Raw genomic sequence first — 18,043 nt, 5'->3', positions numbered from 1 at the left:
AATAATATAGATTAAGAATTAACATCATTTTAATGTCTTCTATACGAATGTAATAAATTGCATACAATTTACGTCCGTACAGAACGTCAGGAAGATCACAAAGTATCCATGTTCGTCAATGGAAATCATTTTAAAACTTTTAATCGATAGATATGTATCAATAAATATGTTGTATTAACATATACAAACAATCGAATAGCCTCATTATGATTGTATTCAACTAATGTATACAGTGATGAAGAGGAGATCAGAACTCGTATACTAGACACGTGGACTTCGTTTGATCCACCGACATGACTCGTGGGAACTCTCTTGTCTCATTAAAAGATACCCAATTAAAGAAACGGTTGCGGCAGGTTAGTTACTATACCTTTTTTGAATTAGCTCATTTTATACCAGATTATCTTGTTTAACTCTTAATTGGGTAATATTTTAAAGAACAGGGACACGAGTCTTTTGATTGTAATTAAGATCCTTTTAACAAAATTGCAATTATTTTTGAGGTATTGATAAAATATTTTTTCGTTAAATTAGCTGTATCTACACATTAAACCAATTATAAGCTAATGGATTATTAAGTGTAACATTTTTGTGAGAGAATAGTATTGTAGTTAGACTATTTTAGAAAATTTTAAAAATTTTTATATAAATTTCTTGTAAAATTTGTGAATTTTTTAAGTTAAAGTGTCAAATTTTTGATTTTAACAAGTATTAAATTTAATAGATAAATGAAGAATCCGACTTGATCTATTTAATGGGTCATATTATAGACACGTCATTTATATGCCAAATTTAAAATTTAAAATGACAAGATTTTTATCTTTTGATAAATCTTGTTCTTTCGATCAATTTAATATTCAATTTAAAATAATCTTTATTGGCATTTTTCTACATCATTTGATAATCCCGTTGATAAGAAAATGATTTTTCTACTAAGACAATTATAATGGCCGAAACGTCAATTACAGCATTTTTGATTGGTTACAACTACATCAAAAGCTAGTCACATGACCTATTGTTAACTCGACATGCGCCCCCTGGCATTTTTTATTTGTTCTTTTTTTTATTTTTGTTTTTTCAGATAAGCGATTTTTCGCGGTCGGCAAATATAAAAGAAAATCTTTAATTTGTTCCAAATAATTTTTTTCTTTACTTTTTGACCGGTTCATTATCTAAGTCTAATCCAAATTACTTCTCTGATTAAACTATCTCAAGGTTTTAAAAATAAATTATTTTGTAGACTAAAATAAATGCCTAATTTAATGCTTAAGTCGTCATTGTCATCTCAATTACAGCTTACTCCTTATGAATTAATTCATCGAAGATAAAAATTTAATGAGTTAAATTAGATATGATAATGTTTACTAATCAAATTAACTTATTCGTAATTAGGATAATGCTTTTTTTTTTCTTAATTTTTTTTAAGTTATTCAATTCCAAACTGATTAAGCTTTACATTATCCTAATTTTTAATATTAGGAGAAGCAACTTAATGATAACTGATAGAAAAAAAAACATAAATTTTATTTAATATTATAATTTAATGTATTATTAATTGAAAATTAAATTTTCGTTCTTAATTTAGATAAATTACTAACGCTTTAATTATATATTTAAAATTATATAATAAGTAATTTAAATATAAAAATTGTATTATTATTTTTTAAATAAATTCTTAAACATTTTAAAATTATAATTATAATTTTTTGAAGGAAAAATTTTTTAGTAAGTTACATATGTAACTTGCTTTGAATAAAGAATATTATAAATTGATATTTTGTTTAATTTCTTTTCTTTTTTTTTGTAGATTAAATATTAAATATTTTGTAATTTTTTGAACAAAATTATATCGTAATATTATTTTAATATGTTTATTTAAATTTAAATAATAAATTTTGAATCATAACTTTACAATATATTCAGTATTTTCAAGTTTAAATTAAGACGTGAACAAAACAAGTTTTTCTTTATTAAAACAAATATATAGGCTATATTTAGATTTAAGTTTTACAATTAAATCGAAACGAATATTAATAAACGTATAGTCTATACAGGCCATATAATGTAGAGCTATGCTTAATGTTCATAAAAGTATTTAATCTATACAAAAAAAGTGAAAAACTTTGAAATGATATTAAAGAAAAAATAAATAATAATAAATTAAATAAATTAAATTACAATGTTGAAAAAATATAAAATGTGGTCTATAAACTATGCCTAATACAGGATAACCTACGGTAAAAAATTATACTCGAGCCATTTAATGATCATTAAAATTTTAAAAAAAGCATAGTTAAAATCATTAAAAATTCGAGGAAAAAGAAATTTTACTTCTTTTTACAATATTCAAAAACGAATATAAAAATGAATAGTATTATATTCATTAATGGCAATGTTTTGTATTATACGAAACCACTTCTTTTCTGTAATTAATCTAGTTTTATCTTTAAAAAAGAGAGAAGAAAGAAGTACAATTCTAGCAAAGATGACGAGGATTCGGTTGTAGCCTTAGGCAAACAAGAATTGAGCCAACGTAGATTACGTGTGGAAGTGTGAAGTGGACTGGCAAAGGATTTCCGCTATCTGCTAGAGTGGAAAGTAGCTGAGTATAGAGTAGAATCGATCGAAGAATATTGCCTGCTTCGAGTAACTCTTGAAATCTAATCTACATCCCACAAATAGCAGGGGTTGTTAATCGACCGCAAAACACAAGCATTTTTACAGGATTTCATCAATTTGTAGATGGATGTGATATATTAGGTCTGACTTCTTAAATTCTCTGTATAGTTTAACAGTTAAGTTACCAACTTCCTGAATTTATTTATCGATGCGTATGCTCCTGTTTGTGCTAGAAAAGTGGTAAATAAATCTTTCTCTTTAAAAATGCTAGACTTAAATATAAATATAAATACATATAAATTATATTTATATGTACTTGTATATATTAAAATGAATGAATATATATCAAAAACATGACATAGATACATACACATAAGGAAAAATATCTGCAGTAATGAGGATTTTTCAGATAGGAATGCAAACAAACAGCTCTCTAAGCACTACTTTTTTCATGTTTGCAAACTATGCAAATATATAAAAATAATTAAAATATTTTAAAAATATAACAACATATTTAATAGCTTTTCTTATTTTATTTATAGTGACGATACATACACATATATTATAGACAGTAAAAAGCCTGTTTACAATATATACAAGTTTATTAAGATTATAAATAATAAAATTTAGTAATTAAAATTTTTTAAACTATAATTAAGGTGGAATGTTGAATATAAATTTTCATGATTAAATCATAAGAATAAAAAAAATAAATTTATTGATTAATTAATTATAAAATGAGCTTAGAGAAAGAATGAATGTTAATTAACAAAAATTTAGAAATAAATATTGAAAAAATGCTTTAAAAATGTTAATTAACAGATGGTTTACATTTAAATCAACTTAAAACCAGGATCAATTATTAAGATTTTATGATAATCATCTAAGTAAGTTATTATTAACATTGATTAAGGATCATCATAAATCTAAATAGTATTTAGATAATTACCACAAAATAAAATTAAAAAAATTATGCTACAATAATTTTGTAAGTAATTAACACGCCATTTTCCGATTCATTTATTTTGAATACTCTGAGGCTCATAATATAGGCATACCCTTAAGCGAAATACCTAATTTTGTATCGTTAATATATGATCATTTGAGTGATGTTTGCGTGAATTTACACAATACAAAATCATTTAAAAGTCAATTATTATATTATTGATACCTTCGAAATGTTTTTATATCATTTTTTGTTTTTCTTATCGTGACGAACTTACTTAATTTACACCTTATAAATCACCAGTTTTAACACTCAAAATTTCGTATCTTATCTCTGTTTAACTGGATTATAAATATATTATTAATTATGAAATTTTATAGAATTAACCTTAAGTATAGGGACAAGAAGATGAAAGTATCTAACTTCAAAAAACATATAAAATAATCTTTATGTAATTTATGACTTATGTACTGTACTTACCTTTCTTTATGTATTGTACTTTGTTCTCTACGGTCATGTGATTTCTGAAGTAGATTCCTGAATACATTAAAGTACCCTTAACCATTCATTAAACTCATAGTTGCCGCCAAGAGTGACTAGCAATTGTATTAATCATAATTTTTATTTTTAGTTCCTTTTATTGTGTAAGTAACATAGTCGATCAGCTGAAAGAATAGAAGAGGACAGGTTAGAAGAATAGAAAGTTTTCTTTATTTAATTTTTTTGAAACAATTTATGTTCATATTTACCATAAAATTATAGAAAAATCTGATGATGTTACGATGGTAAAATATAAAATTTGACTAATTTAAATAGCTTTAAAAAACCGTTTTCTTCGAAACAATTAGTTTGCTTTCCCGCGCAGTTTTGAATGACAACCTACGAAATTGGTTTGGGGGATGTTAACGAGAGGTCAAAGTGGCATTCATCATTGGTATTAACTCGTGCGGAATAATATGGTGACAATGGTGTCTAGTTGGACCAGTTCTTTATTAAAAAAGAGCTAATCCTACAATTTAAGAAAGCTTCGCTTTTTGATATGTCAAAATGTCACGTACTGTAAACGAAAACATCGCTCAATCTTAATTTCCTTTATCTATGTTTCTTTTTATAGCATATTTATAAGTTAGAATATGTCCATTTTCGTAAATACCATTTGATAAATGTTTTAAAAAAGCGTTAAACTAATTGTCTTAACAAGGTTTTTTATTTAGTCTATAATGAACCTTGACCATGTCTACACTGTCGCCGTAAATATTTTGTGGATCTTGTAAGACCATATTTAATCTTATTTAGCTTATAACATTTATAAACTTATACTTACAGACACACAAATAATTTTGAAACAGATTTATTTTAATTTATACGTGATAAGAATTTGTAAATGCTACGGGGTTATTTTTACGTTTTTCTTTGTTGTATTCAGATAATTTAGCGTATATGAGTGAAGATTAAATATATATTAAATTATTTTAGTTAAATTTATGTATAATTTTTTAAAATATTAATATATCAGAGTAGATTTAAACAGGTAGTTATTATCCAATAGATAGATTATTGTATACAAGGAAATAGCTTTTTTCGGCAGATTAAACACAAAACTTATTAAATTTTAATCGAATAAGTAATCAAGTACAAAATTTCTAGACAAAATTCTAAGAATTACTTTAATAAATTTAGTGGATTTTTTGCTAAATTAAATTTTTATTATTATAAAAATAAATCCTTTCATCTGCTAGAAGCGAGTTATTCAGCCAATAACCTTATCTGTTAAAGATAATATATAGGCCCCTATATATATATATATTTTCCACGAATACATTTATCAATTTATAAAATTATTTTCTAAATCAAAAATAATTTAATCAAATTTTAGTTTCAATAACTTGTTTCTTACACTTTTCTCTTTTCAGAGCTTATCCTCAAATATTTTTATTATTATTTTTTTTTAATTTTTGTAAGCTGGTTTATGATTCTAATGGATATTTAATGATGAAATCACGTTTAAAATGCTTTTATACAGGTTATCACAATTTTTTCACATCTTTATTTTAATGCATTTTAAATGAATACTAACAAACGTATACAGTTTATCTTTCTTTTAGTAACTTTAATGGATTTCCTTTTAAAAAAAATCATTTCCGGAAACAAACCTTTACTCTATATTTTATTCTTAGATGTTTATCCTTTTGTTTAGAATAAAAAAAATTAAAAAAAGAAAGAAAAACTATTGTTTCATTGTTTGTTTGTTCTCTGATAATCCATTTGAAGTAATGTCGTTATCAGAAGTTAAAATAAAATAAACGTACTTTATGAAAGTATCATTTTAAAGTAATTTATATTTACATTTTTTCCTCCCTTATTAACTATCAAACATAATTGACTTTTAATGATTTTATCAACAGTTAAAAATTTTTTTAATGTTTATAATGATAACTATGAAGTTAACTAATTATGCTGTATTTGTTTAGTAGACGATTAATCTAAATATAAAAAATAAATAAATAATAAACTTATTAAATATTCTAAACAATTTTCCTCGTTTTATTTATTTATTTTATTAATTAACATTTTCGGAGAATATTCTTTTTTACTTTACTACCTTATTAAATTAGATTTAGATTATTATTTTTTCCATGGTTATAGTTTGAATATTGTAAATATTGTAAGAATTATACGTTTAATATATTTATAGATTATCAAATAATAGTTAAAATTAATCGATAAATCAACTTTTTAATCCTCAAAATTATTTGTTCACTAAAATATATCATAGACTATTATCGTATATAATACAATAATTTTAAAATTTTACCATTTGTATGTAGAAATCCTAAATTTCAGTTTTGCTGTTTATGGGGATAAACAATTATACTTTAGAGAAATGTCCCTAAATAGAATACGTTTTTTGAAATATGAAAAAGGAATTTAAGAAGAATTTCTATGAAATTATGTGTGATTAAATATTCTTGTTTTATATTACAAAATGGGAAAATGAAGAACTTGGAAGCATTTTTATAACATTAGATGACTTATTACTAATTTTAAATTGATGACTATTATCCAAATATATTTTTTTTCCTTCTCGGAAAGAGTAACATATGGCTTTTGTAATACATTAAGATACCTTTCCACATACTGAACTGTGATAACAGGTAACATTCAGGAAATGATTTCTAAACGGACACAAAATCAATTTAGATACTTATCAAGTCGTGAATAGGCCACCAGCATCGTTTAAGATTTATTTACATTTAAGATTCAATTTCCTTTTCTATTTTTTTACAATAAAAAAAAATAAATAAAAATCTGTAACCATTTACAAGAATTCTCAAAAAACATCTGAAAATGATTCTTAGAAGTTAATCTACGCGGATCTACCCGTAAAGAAATAAAGCAAGAAGATGAATTAGTCAGGATTTTATGAAGATTATAAAAAATAAAATAAAATAAATACAAAAACTATTTTGAAATATATGAATAAATAAGTAATTTAATATCTGCTAGTATAAAGATGTCTAAATCTATGTATAAAACTGTTTTAATTTATTTTATTATTTATCCATGCTTAGTTATTGTTGGTTAAATTGGCTATTTAAATTTTTTTTAAATTTTGAAATGTTAAGCTTTGTAAATATAAAAATATTTCAAAATCATAAAAAAATATTCAAATTAAAATGTTGCCGGGATATTTTTAACTATTAAAATTTAAGTTAAAAATAAATTTCACTTTACATTAATTCCATTAAATTCATTCCATTATGCAAAGGACTCATATACTGGCCTAATAGGTACGTTAACGTTAATTAGTTTTATTGGTTTATTCTTCGCGTGTTGTTTTTATATATTTGTGTTGTGTATTATATTTTGAATTGCTTGGAAGATGGGTTGAAGATCAAGTTTCATTAAACGCTAGACATTTTTACTTATTTAATATTTTCTATTGGAAAGCTTAAATTACTTATCAATGAGACTTATGAATCAAAAATTGGATTAAAAAAGTTGCTTAAATGTCGAATTTCAATGAATACTTCTTATCATTACAAATTTCTAATAGATAATTATTCTCCGTTGAATAATAGAAATTTGTTTACTGGAATTTAAGATTATAGTAAACATATTGATATAAATACATTTGAATTTTCACATTCGTTTCAAAAAGATAAACCCATTCGGAATTACCAAACCTTCAATTTCAATGCATATTTTAATTCTTCAGAAAGTAATTCGGTCGTAATAAAATTTTAATAATTATCTTAAATTATAAGTAACGAAATCTCTTATCATTTTTACTTAAGCTAATGGAACCATTTTAATTATTGACTCTCAATAGATATTTTTATTTTAAAACATCCTCTCAGAACTAAACTAAATAGGCCTAACTAAATATTGATATCAGTAAAGATTTTTAGTAACCAAATATTGATTTTTATTTGCTAAACATTGATTTTTCAATGTGTAGCAAGTGAAATTGTAGCTTTTCGAGTGTGTTCCTCACTAACTCATGGACATTTAATGGCCACTCCTTGTTAAACATTGTGTTTAAATGAATACGTTTCAATATACCGAAATATTTTGCTATTTTTAAATACTAAAGTATCATGTTAAGTAAACAATTTAAAAAAAAAAGTTAGTTTGAACATTTTTTAATTGCTAAATCTATCGATGAAATGTCAATATTTTTCTACAAGGTATAGACAGATACTTGGAATATTTACTCGTGCTTTTGTTGAAATGGTAGAAGATATGATAGGAAAACCTATAATTTTAATCGATTTATCATAAGCATAATTATAGCTTAATATATAGATTATATCAATAATCGATTATACGCGGTACGCGTATATGTAATTGATAGATGCGTATATAATTGGTACAAATATAAACTGTAATCCATAACAAGTAGTTTATACATGAGCGATATGTAAATAAATTTTTTAAAAATTAAATATTATAGATAAAACGCGATAAAAACAACTTCTAAGCGATAAAACTCTATTAATAATATATTTATAGCGAATTAGAAAAGTTTTAGTTGTTCCGTCGATAGCTCAGCTGGTAGAGCGGTGGACTGTAGTAGGTTGTTATCAGTTATCCATAGGTCGGTGGTTCAAATCCGCCTCGACGGAGGTGATTTTTTTTTTAAATAATAAAAATTTTAAATTTTTAAATTATTAAGATTAGAATTAAAGCGTATTTATACTTTTATTATTTTTTTTTTACGTTTCATATATTAATATAAAAATTTTATATTAAAAGATTAACAATAGTTTTTCGTATAAAAGTTATAATGTATTATAAACATTTTAAAATTAATATTAAAAATTATAAATTTATTAATTATATTTATTTATTTAATTTTAATTTGAGTTTTATTAATGTTTCTAAAAATGTTAACTGTATCGCCATCTTTTGAGCAGTTTGAGAAATATTTATTTTTTAAATTAGTTAATTAAAGTACTTTCTTTTCACCGGGTCTGATTAAAGAAAAAAGTGAACATAAATACAGATTTTTTTAAAAATTTTGAATTAAATGTTAAAGATGAGTAACGACAAAATATATTTTATCGTATTAAAATTCGTTTTTGTATGATATTTAGATTATTATATAAAAATAATAGTAATAAGTCTGACTTTAGGTATGCAGTGACATAAAATTTTCAACTTCGTAAATCATGTGTACAAATAAGTAAATTATATAAAAACATTTTCGTAATTTTACATAATTCACAGAACATGATATATATATATATATATATATATATATTCTATTAATGTGTATATGTTCGTCTAGAATGACATATAATAATATAGCAGATATTTTACTTTTTATACAAATACAATATCACACAAAACACAAAAAAATTCATAAAGATATACATAATATAATACAAAATGCACTGAATAAGTATTGTATACAATACATAGAAAAAATTTACGTGTAGCCTATACACAAGATGAAGAACGTAATATATATAAAGCTTAAATACCTTACATTTTGACGTTAATGTTAAAATTGTTCTACAAAATTGTACTTATTTTATTAATATATTCATTAATAAATGTGTAAAAATATTTTCACTTATAAAGAATATTAAATTTAGACGAAATATCATGTCATAAGCATTACGAAGTTAATGCAGTGCCATACTAGAAAAGGAAAAAAAAAAAAAAAAAAAAAAAGGATGCGACAAACACGCGAATACATTGAAAAACCGGTCTATGCAATTTTGAACATCTCAATTCTAGGATCTATTATATAAAGGCACGATTACTCACTATCAGCCTTCAGTTGTCTAAGGGTTATTGACCGTAAAATAAAGAAATAACATAATTTACAAATTTTCAACGACTCTGAATCATTCTTAAAACTCTTATAATAATGGAGTTCATTTGGGGGTATGTTTTACAAATTTTTAATAATTATTCAGAATTTTACCTTATTCTAAGTTAATTAACATTATATAGAACAATATTTAACTTTTTAAACAACATGTATCCAATTTTTCATATAGAAGTGCTTTAGATTCATTAATTTTCAATACAGTATTTTTTGTTTCTGATTAAAATTACAGTATCGAGATCTTTTAATCGATAGTGTACTTATCTATACATATAAATATATGAAATATAAGAAGAATATTTTTGAATAAATTAAGAAATTTTAGATGGATATCGTTACTTTTTTTTGTTGATTATGGACATCAAAATTAGTTGTCGGTTATTCATAAAGAAATTATAAGAAATCGATGGCATAATAAGACTGATTAGAAAAAATAATAGTAGTTAGACTATATTACGATAAACGTAGCATTTTTCAATGCCAATTTTAATGTTTTTTAAGTTTAATTTTAATTATACTTAAAGATAATGTAGAATATTTAGAACAAAATTAGTTTTAACTGACCAACCAATGGTTCGCGAACTACAACAGTTTGTTTCACTTACAAATATTAGTTTTTGTATTTTATAATATAGGCCTATTTATTTTTATTTACTTCAATTAATTTTAATTTATCTGAGATATTTAAAATACATTTTATTTTCAAATAAAGTGTATATATACCGGTATATATTTTTTTTGTATTGTTTATTTATTATAAGTTTGTAGTTCTGCTTTATTTATTTATTTATTTTACTTATAATTAGAGATATTTTGAAAACTTTAACTAATATTTTTTTGCTTATAGTTTTATTTTATTTTAAAAATATAGTTCTTAAAATTCTATTTTATTTATTATGTTCATGTTATAATCTATGTATTAATATATATACAAAAAAGAAAAGAAAAAAAGCTTTTAAACTACTGTGTGTGTGTGAATAGAATTTAAAGAACGATTCTGTTTCAGGGTTGGGCAATGCAAGCTGAGCAAAGAACAATTTAAAAAATTTTATGTTGAAGGATGACGAATGTTGAAAATTCTTCATCCTTTAATAATAAGATTTTTTAATTATTTTTTATGTTTGTGGTGCCCTACCTTAAACTAGAACCATCCCAATCTTTTATTTCTGAATGACTTACTTCAGTTCTCCAATAGGCATATCACTAATTTTAATGAAACGATTTTTATGACACTCGAGGAAAATTATTTTCTATATAAAAAACATAGACTCACCATTGAAAAAAATGTAGTTACATCTATTTGATTTTTTGAAACCTTTATGACGGATGATTCGCTTCTGTAATCCCTATACAACCACACCTATTTACATAATGTTCCAATGAAGTACGTTAACCTTTGACCACGAAAAATCATCATTCTTCAGTTATATTTCATGAAGAACAAGCTGCCATCACTGCATCGTTAATCTTGAAAGAATAATTTTTCTTGCAAACTTTCTTAGAAAATGCGATGCAAAAAATTATAATAATAATAATGTAATAGTGCAACATTCTATTCCACGACTTTAAATAATATACTCTGTATGTTAATTAATGAATCATTCTGGACTAAAATATATAATTAAAGCTACATTATGAAATGTTCGGAACTAGCCTTTATGTTTTGTGATTTATTAAACTTTAAGAAAAAAATAATAATAATATAAAAAAGCAAAATGATTTTTCATAATGTTATTTAAGTAATTTTGAAATTTTATAACTATATTTTTTTAAATTAAAAAATTTAATTACTTATATCATCATCTGTCAATCAAAACAACTAAATTTAATATAAAATTATAAATTAAATAATATACACTGAAAATATGTGATAAATGTTCTAATAATAAGGCTTAAATTTATTAAAATGTATTATGTATGCCACACGCAGCTTGTAAACATTATAATATAAAGATCACAAGCTTGAACATAAAAAATAACGTGAATTATTCTTTTTTATTTAATTATTATTAATTTTTAATATAAAATTAATATAAAAAGATATATTTTTCTGCAGAAACTGTTACATAATTTTCAGGATAGCTATACACACAACACTTGTACACTGAAAACATGTAATACAAAGCTGGAAAGAAATTATAATTTTACCGAAATTTTTACAAGAAAAATGAAAAATTTTACATTTAAAAAGTAAAATAAAATTACGAGTAATTACCATGATGCATTTTTCTGGATATTTTCTCATAAATAAAAATTTTCTAAATTTTATCATGTGTGAATTATCTGTATCTTGTATTCATTTTTTAAAAACAAAAAATAACTAAAATTGTTTGATAGTAAAATAATTTTTACAACTTAAAGCCTGTAATTTAAGTATAAAATACTTCGAGTTTATTATTTTATAGCATCTGATTTTCTTCGACTCTTTAAAATATTTTTTTTCGCAGGAAAACAAATTGTAAACGAAATGTAACGTAAACCTACATACATACATTTTTACGAATCAGTTTTATAGATCGAAATCGAGAGTGTATCTAATATTAGCGAACCAATAATCTGGTAAGATTACTGATGAAACAGCGAGTAAGGTAAAAGCCGACACGTCTAGCAACGTGTTATTAGCAAATGATGGATGCAATAATGAACGGGAAACAGTAAAACACGAACCGACGAATCTGCATCGTCCTAGAACCAATGAGTACGTCCCACTATAGGAGGGGTGGGTACGTTATCCGCGGTGTGAGAGTAGATGTAAGTATGAAATTACTGACTAATTTATCTTGGGTAATAAGAGGGTAAACACTGGCTTTACCAGCTGGCTCTACGTTCCACCATTAGGAGGCGTGCCCGTCGCATACCACGCCACTACATGCGAATACTGGAAGATGTCGCTGAGTTTGGCTCTTGTTTCTGTACGAAAAAATTCACAAATTGTTTAGTGTGTACATCAGAATGAGTAGCGTAGTTATTAGTTATTAAAGCTACCATTTAAGTGCTCTACGACGCCTGTAATGTTTCTTTCTATAGGCTATTGTAATGACCTTTCAGAAGGCAGTAGATACCTTTAAAGAAGAGACTTTTTGCTTTAGAAGAAGGTCTACTTTAGAAAAAGATTCTAAGGGTTTTTTATTTTTATGATTTTTAAAAGATAGAACTTGTCGTAATATTTTGATATTATAGAGATCACGATTGGCAAAAAATTAAAGATGCATTAAAGCATGGCACATTAGGTCTTAATCTATTTCTATACTTATAAAATACGAATTTTAAGAGTTACTTAACGAAATTAAAAGTTAAAATAAATTGGTATAATTCTTATATTTTTGATCAAAATAAAATTTTTATTTTAAATTTAAATCATCAGGAAGTGAAAAATGATAACGACATATGCTTTAGTTTCATTCAGTGTGATTTTTAACTCTTATATAAAGTCATGCTAAAATATTAGTTTAGAATATATATTATATACTAACTTAAGAAGATTTAAGCAGTAAACTTCTACTTAATTCAAAAAATAGTCTCAAATTAAAAGACACAGAAAATAAGCATTTTATATAAATATTCTTAACCGCATAAGATTCACATATACCAAATTATAGTGAATAACATAATATAATTAAATATAGAAATTTAATAAAAATTCTGTCATCGCATGTGAGAATTGAAAGATGATTAATTTCTACTTAATTTATAAAAGATATAAAGTTTTTTTTCTTTAAGATGTAAAAATTATATATATCAAATTTAATTTCATCTTCTATATCGAGAGTTATAATAATGGGGTTTAGATATAATAACAAAGATAGAGAAATGACCTACATTTGGATAATTATTGCATTTAATACACTACAGAATATTTAGATCTAAATGCTTGATAAAAAAAATTAAAAAATCATATTTTTGGACATGAATTAGTAGTTATTTAAAAACAATTTTATCAAGATTTAGTGAGAAAGAAATTTTAAAAATTATATAGATTTATTATTCCCCCTGTATTTGTGTTTTTCTAGCATGGCATTTCTGTTTTGTACTGAAACTGTATAGTTTCTAGATTTTAATAAGTCTTATAAATTTTTTCTTACATAAAATGTTAATTTAATTACATAATTATAACATTTGAATATAGATTACTTCATTGTTTTATAAAACAATATTCATTAATTAACTTTTACTGTTTTGCTATAATTAATTTTCATACACTTTGTTTTTAATTTGTATGCAATTTGAGGTAATAACTGTTTACTATATATTAATACATAAATTAGGGATAAATTCTATTAATTGTTTGCAAATATAAACAATGAACTATGCTGTAATTTACAATAGTATAATACAAGTTTCGTTTACAATTGTTTTACTTTTATGAATTAATTTTACAAAATGATAAATAATGATAATTAAATTACAATTTCACATATAAACTTATACTTTTTTAGTTTGATAGATTTTTTTCTGTTTTAAAGTAAAGGAAAAAACATGATTAAACAATAGACTAAAATCATCATTTTATACATTAAAAAAGCTCTAAATGAAACGTGTTTTTAATTTAAAATCCAATTTAAAAAACATTTTTCCAATTAAGAAAAGTTGTATATTTTCAAATGAATAAAATTTAAAAAAAATTAATTATACGCATAAATTATATCACTTAGCTGTACTTATTATATATTAAAAAATTTAAAAGAACATTGCTTCTAATGAAGTCAATAATTTATAAAAGAATTTTTAAAATCATAATAACAATGAAAATATAATTTAATAATATTTTTACATAATATTTATTTATTTGTAAATGAGAATTATGATCTATTTATTTAAAAAAATGTCATTATTAATTAAAAAAATTAACGATTAAAAAACATCAACTAAGATAAGATTAATGCTTGCTATTTTTGATTAAATGCTATTGTTATGTTGCCTTAAATTAATTAATGACTTATTCTAAGTTAGTACATTGTTCTTGTTTTTAAGCTATTGTAACTTCATTTGTTTTCTAGTTACCAGTCGTATTATTTTATTCCCACGTTATTACTTTTATAATCTCATCTACCCTCGGGCATTAAAATATGATTAATATATTCAAGTGCATAGGATATACTTCATATGTTTTTATCTCGAGTTATACTACATCCAAAGGCATCGAAAACTATAAATATAAATCTTTATCAAGTCTATTAAAATCTTAATCTTATTGAACAATCAACATAAAACGGATTAACTCTTTGAATGTCGTAACAAAATTTGCTTACAGGAATCCATTGCATGACATTGTGTCATTTGTTAGAAATTTACATAAATATCTTATAGAATAGTAACTTACAAGTTACTATCATATCAGATAATGTTATTATATTCGTTTCGTATGCCTAAATTGATGGTAAGGTACTAACCACTTTAGGAAAAAGGACGGTGAAGGTAGCGTGACGAAGTGAAAAATGGTTAAAATTGATATATAAAAATTATTATTTATGCTCATAAAAGTATTATAATGGTAATAAAAATGTAAGTAAGGTCTTATAATTATCCAAATTGCTCAAAAACAGAAACAATGTCTTGTTCGCATTAATGGCGTTAAATGCCTGCAAGTGTTTCTTCAGTATGGCCTCTAAATATTATAGTGATTTTATAAGTTAATGTTCGTTAAAATATTGAGGTCATCATTCTGATCATTAAAATTTTTTCTTTTTTTTCGGATTAAGATATTATTAACTTAAGACTATTTTTAAACGATTTAAATCATTAGACAAAAAGAAAAAATTAAGTAAAATATATAATGTCTAGAAGGCATTTAAAACGTTAAACTGGTTCAATAAGTAACAATAAAAATGTAATATTAATTATTTTAAAGTTTTATAAAATTTAAGAATGATCATTTATTAAAATATTAATATATATTGGACTGAAATAGTCGTGATTTAAATTTTAAAATAATAAATCTGTCTAAGCCCACTACTTAATTTTGTAGGTTTTTAAAAAATATTTTACTATTTTAAATAGTCAAGATATTAAGCATTTAATTTACTGTACAATAACTCATATCCTAAAATATGAGTTATGAATTAGCAATATTAATGATATAGGGCCTAATTTTTATTCATCTAATTTCGAAAAATTACTTCAACTGTACTTAATTCGCGACAGTTAAATTTCATCTGAAAGAATTTATGAGAAAAATTAAAAAATAAATTATGAAAATGCAATTCGGTTAAGGCATTATTTTATTCTCGTAATGCAAATATTTATTTGATGATCATATAATTATTTTTTAAACTGGAGAAATGACAGGAAAGTGAGATAAGATATCAATTTTCTTATACCATTCTTCTAAATTTAAAATTTTTGAATAAAAGAGAGAATAATAAATTATTTTCCTATGCCTTAACAGACAATATACATTTTATACTCAATTCTCGATAAGGCGAGTTTGCTTCTTTCAAATAACGAGTTCATCTCATCGAGGAATAACAGAAATTTATTTAAAATAATCAGTAAATACAGTTTGGCACTCTTCAACAAGTACTAAATGATTAACTTTTAGTTTAATATCATCCAATTTATTAAAAACGTTTAGAGAAACACCAGTTTTATTATATGTGCAGTAACGTAAATGCGTAACCTATTTAATTGAATTTGAACTAGTAATTAACGGAATACGATTCAGTAAGAACTTCATCTTCACAATTAACTATATCACAGTTAACATATTTTGCAACAAAGTCTTCAGTTGTTAATTCTTTATATATATAAAAAAAGTAAATTACTATCAAAATGTAGTCATCAAAAATGATTTTGGAAGTTCCAATTGCTTCTCAGATAAGTTGGTCCGATTTTTTTTCCATCGCTATAAGCAGAATTGATATTTAATCACTATATATTAGAGTAACGTAACGTAGCAGAACTGACTAATAATAATGTCCGTAATGCATTTTGTTTATTAGTTAAGATAGGAAGAAGAATTTTTGAGTTTCTTTAAATCCTAAAATAATATCATTAAATGAAAAGTCATATTGTAAAGAGAAAAGTCTGTAGCACCACAGAGTTAAGTATCAATATGACAAATATTATTAGATTAATTTATTTATATTTTACAAGATTAAAATTTATTTTGTTTATTTGATTTAATAGTTCAAAACTGTAATGAAAACTAGGAAATCTAAGATCGATTCTTAAATTGTGTTTCAGCACGACTTTTGTTATAGAACATTACATGTTATTGACAATATTATTACGTTTACGGGTCTCTTCTCTCACAGAACGAATTTAATTCCCATTACTATAGCAATTCATATTTACATTTCAGCACGTATGTACGAATCTTTTACACGCTCAGCTAACGGAAAGCAGCTTGCAGACTGAAAGAATTCCTTTAGCGAAATGCGTTGGATAAATGATGAGCTTTTATGATCCTGTGTATTATTTAATACGTACTGTGCAGTACATAAGTTCATACATATACATTCATTGCTATAAAAATTAGCGTACTAAGAAGTTGTCGTCGAATCGTTGCAAAACTTGGCATGCAGATAAGTCTCAAGTAGACACGGTCATGGTTAGAGTCATAGTGTGATGACTCATTGCGTAATGTCAGCAGAAGTCGTTAAAGTGTGTCCCCCTTGGCCTATAAAAAGCGCGTAAAACATCCTGTCTATGTTTACCTGTTGCAGAGGAACTCTGTATCACTAGAGATGCCTTCACATCGCAATCGAAGACCATATGAACAACTAACCGAGTTTGAGAGGGAAAAATCATCGGGTTGAAAGAAGCCGGATGGACATCTTGCCGAATAGCCCTAGGTCATTCTGACAACACTGTAAGAAAGTGTTGGGATCAGTGAACGAGAGAGAGCACGCATACATGGCGTCCAAGTTCAAGACGCCCTCGGCAGACCACTAGCCCGTGCACACAGCCAAACGTATGTTGTCCGCCATCTGGATATAGGTGGCCCCATCATTACAGGCCTCTGTCTGTCCCTACTATTTCGAGGCTCCTTGGTAAGGAACATTTGGTATCGTGGCAACCATTACGTGTGCTGCCATTGACAGCTACTCCACCGTCGCTTCCGTTGGTCCTCTCGACAGGATTGAAACATAGCGGAATGGAACCGGGTCATCTACAGCGACGAATTCAGAATCAGT

General features: G+C 24.6%; 1 non-coding gene across 1 annotated transcript; it reads left to right on the top strand.

Annotated features, from left to right (window-relative positions):
- The first annotated feature begins 8,605 nt into the window (after positions 1 to 8,605).
- On the top strand, positions 8,606 to 8,694 carry TRNAY-GUA (transfer RNA tyrosine (anticodon GUA)). Its single transcript is given in 2 exon segments — positions 8,606 to 8,642; positions 8,659 to 8,694. It is a non-coding gene; the product is annotated as a tRNA-Tyr (tRNA).
- The last annotated feature ends 9,349 nt before the right edge of the window (positions 8,695 to 18,043 follow it).

Source organism: Centruroides vittatus, unplaced genomic scaffold, assembly GCF_030686945.1.
Source record: "Centruroides vittatus isolate TY-2023 unplaced genomic scaffold, ASM3068694v2 contig_3324, whole genome shotgun sequence".
NCBI lineage: Eukaryota > Metazoa > Arthropoda > Arachnida > Scorpiones > Buthidae > Centruroides > Centruroides vittatus.
Note: the sequence above shows the minus strand (reverse complement) of the source record. Positions and strands in the feature narration are given on the sequence as shown.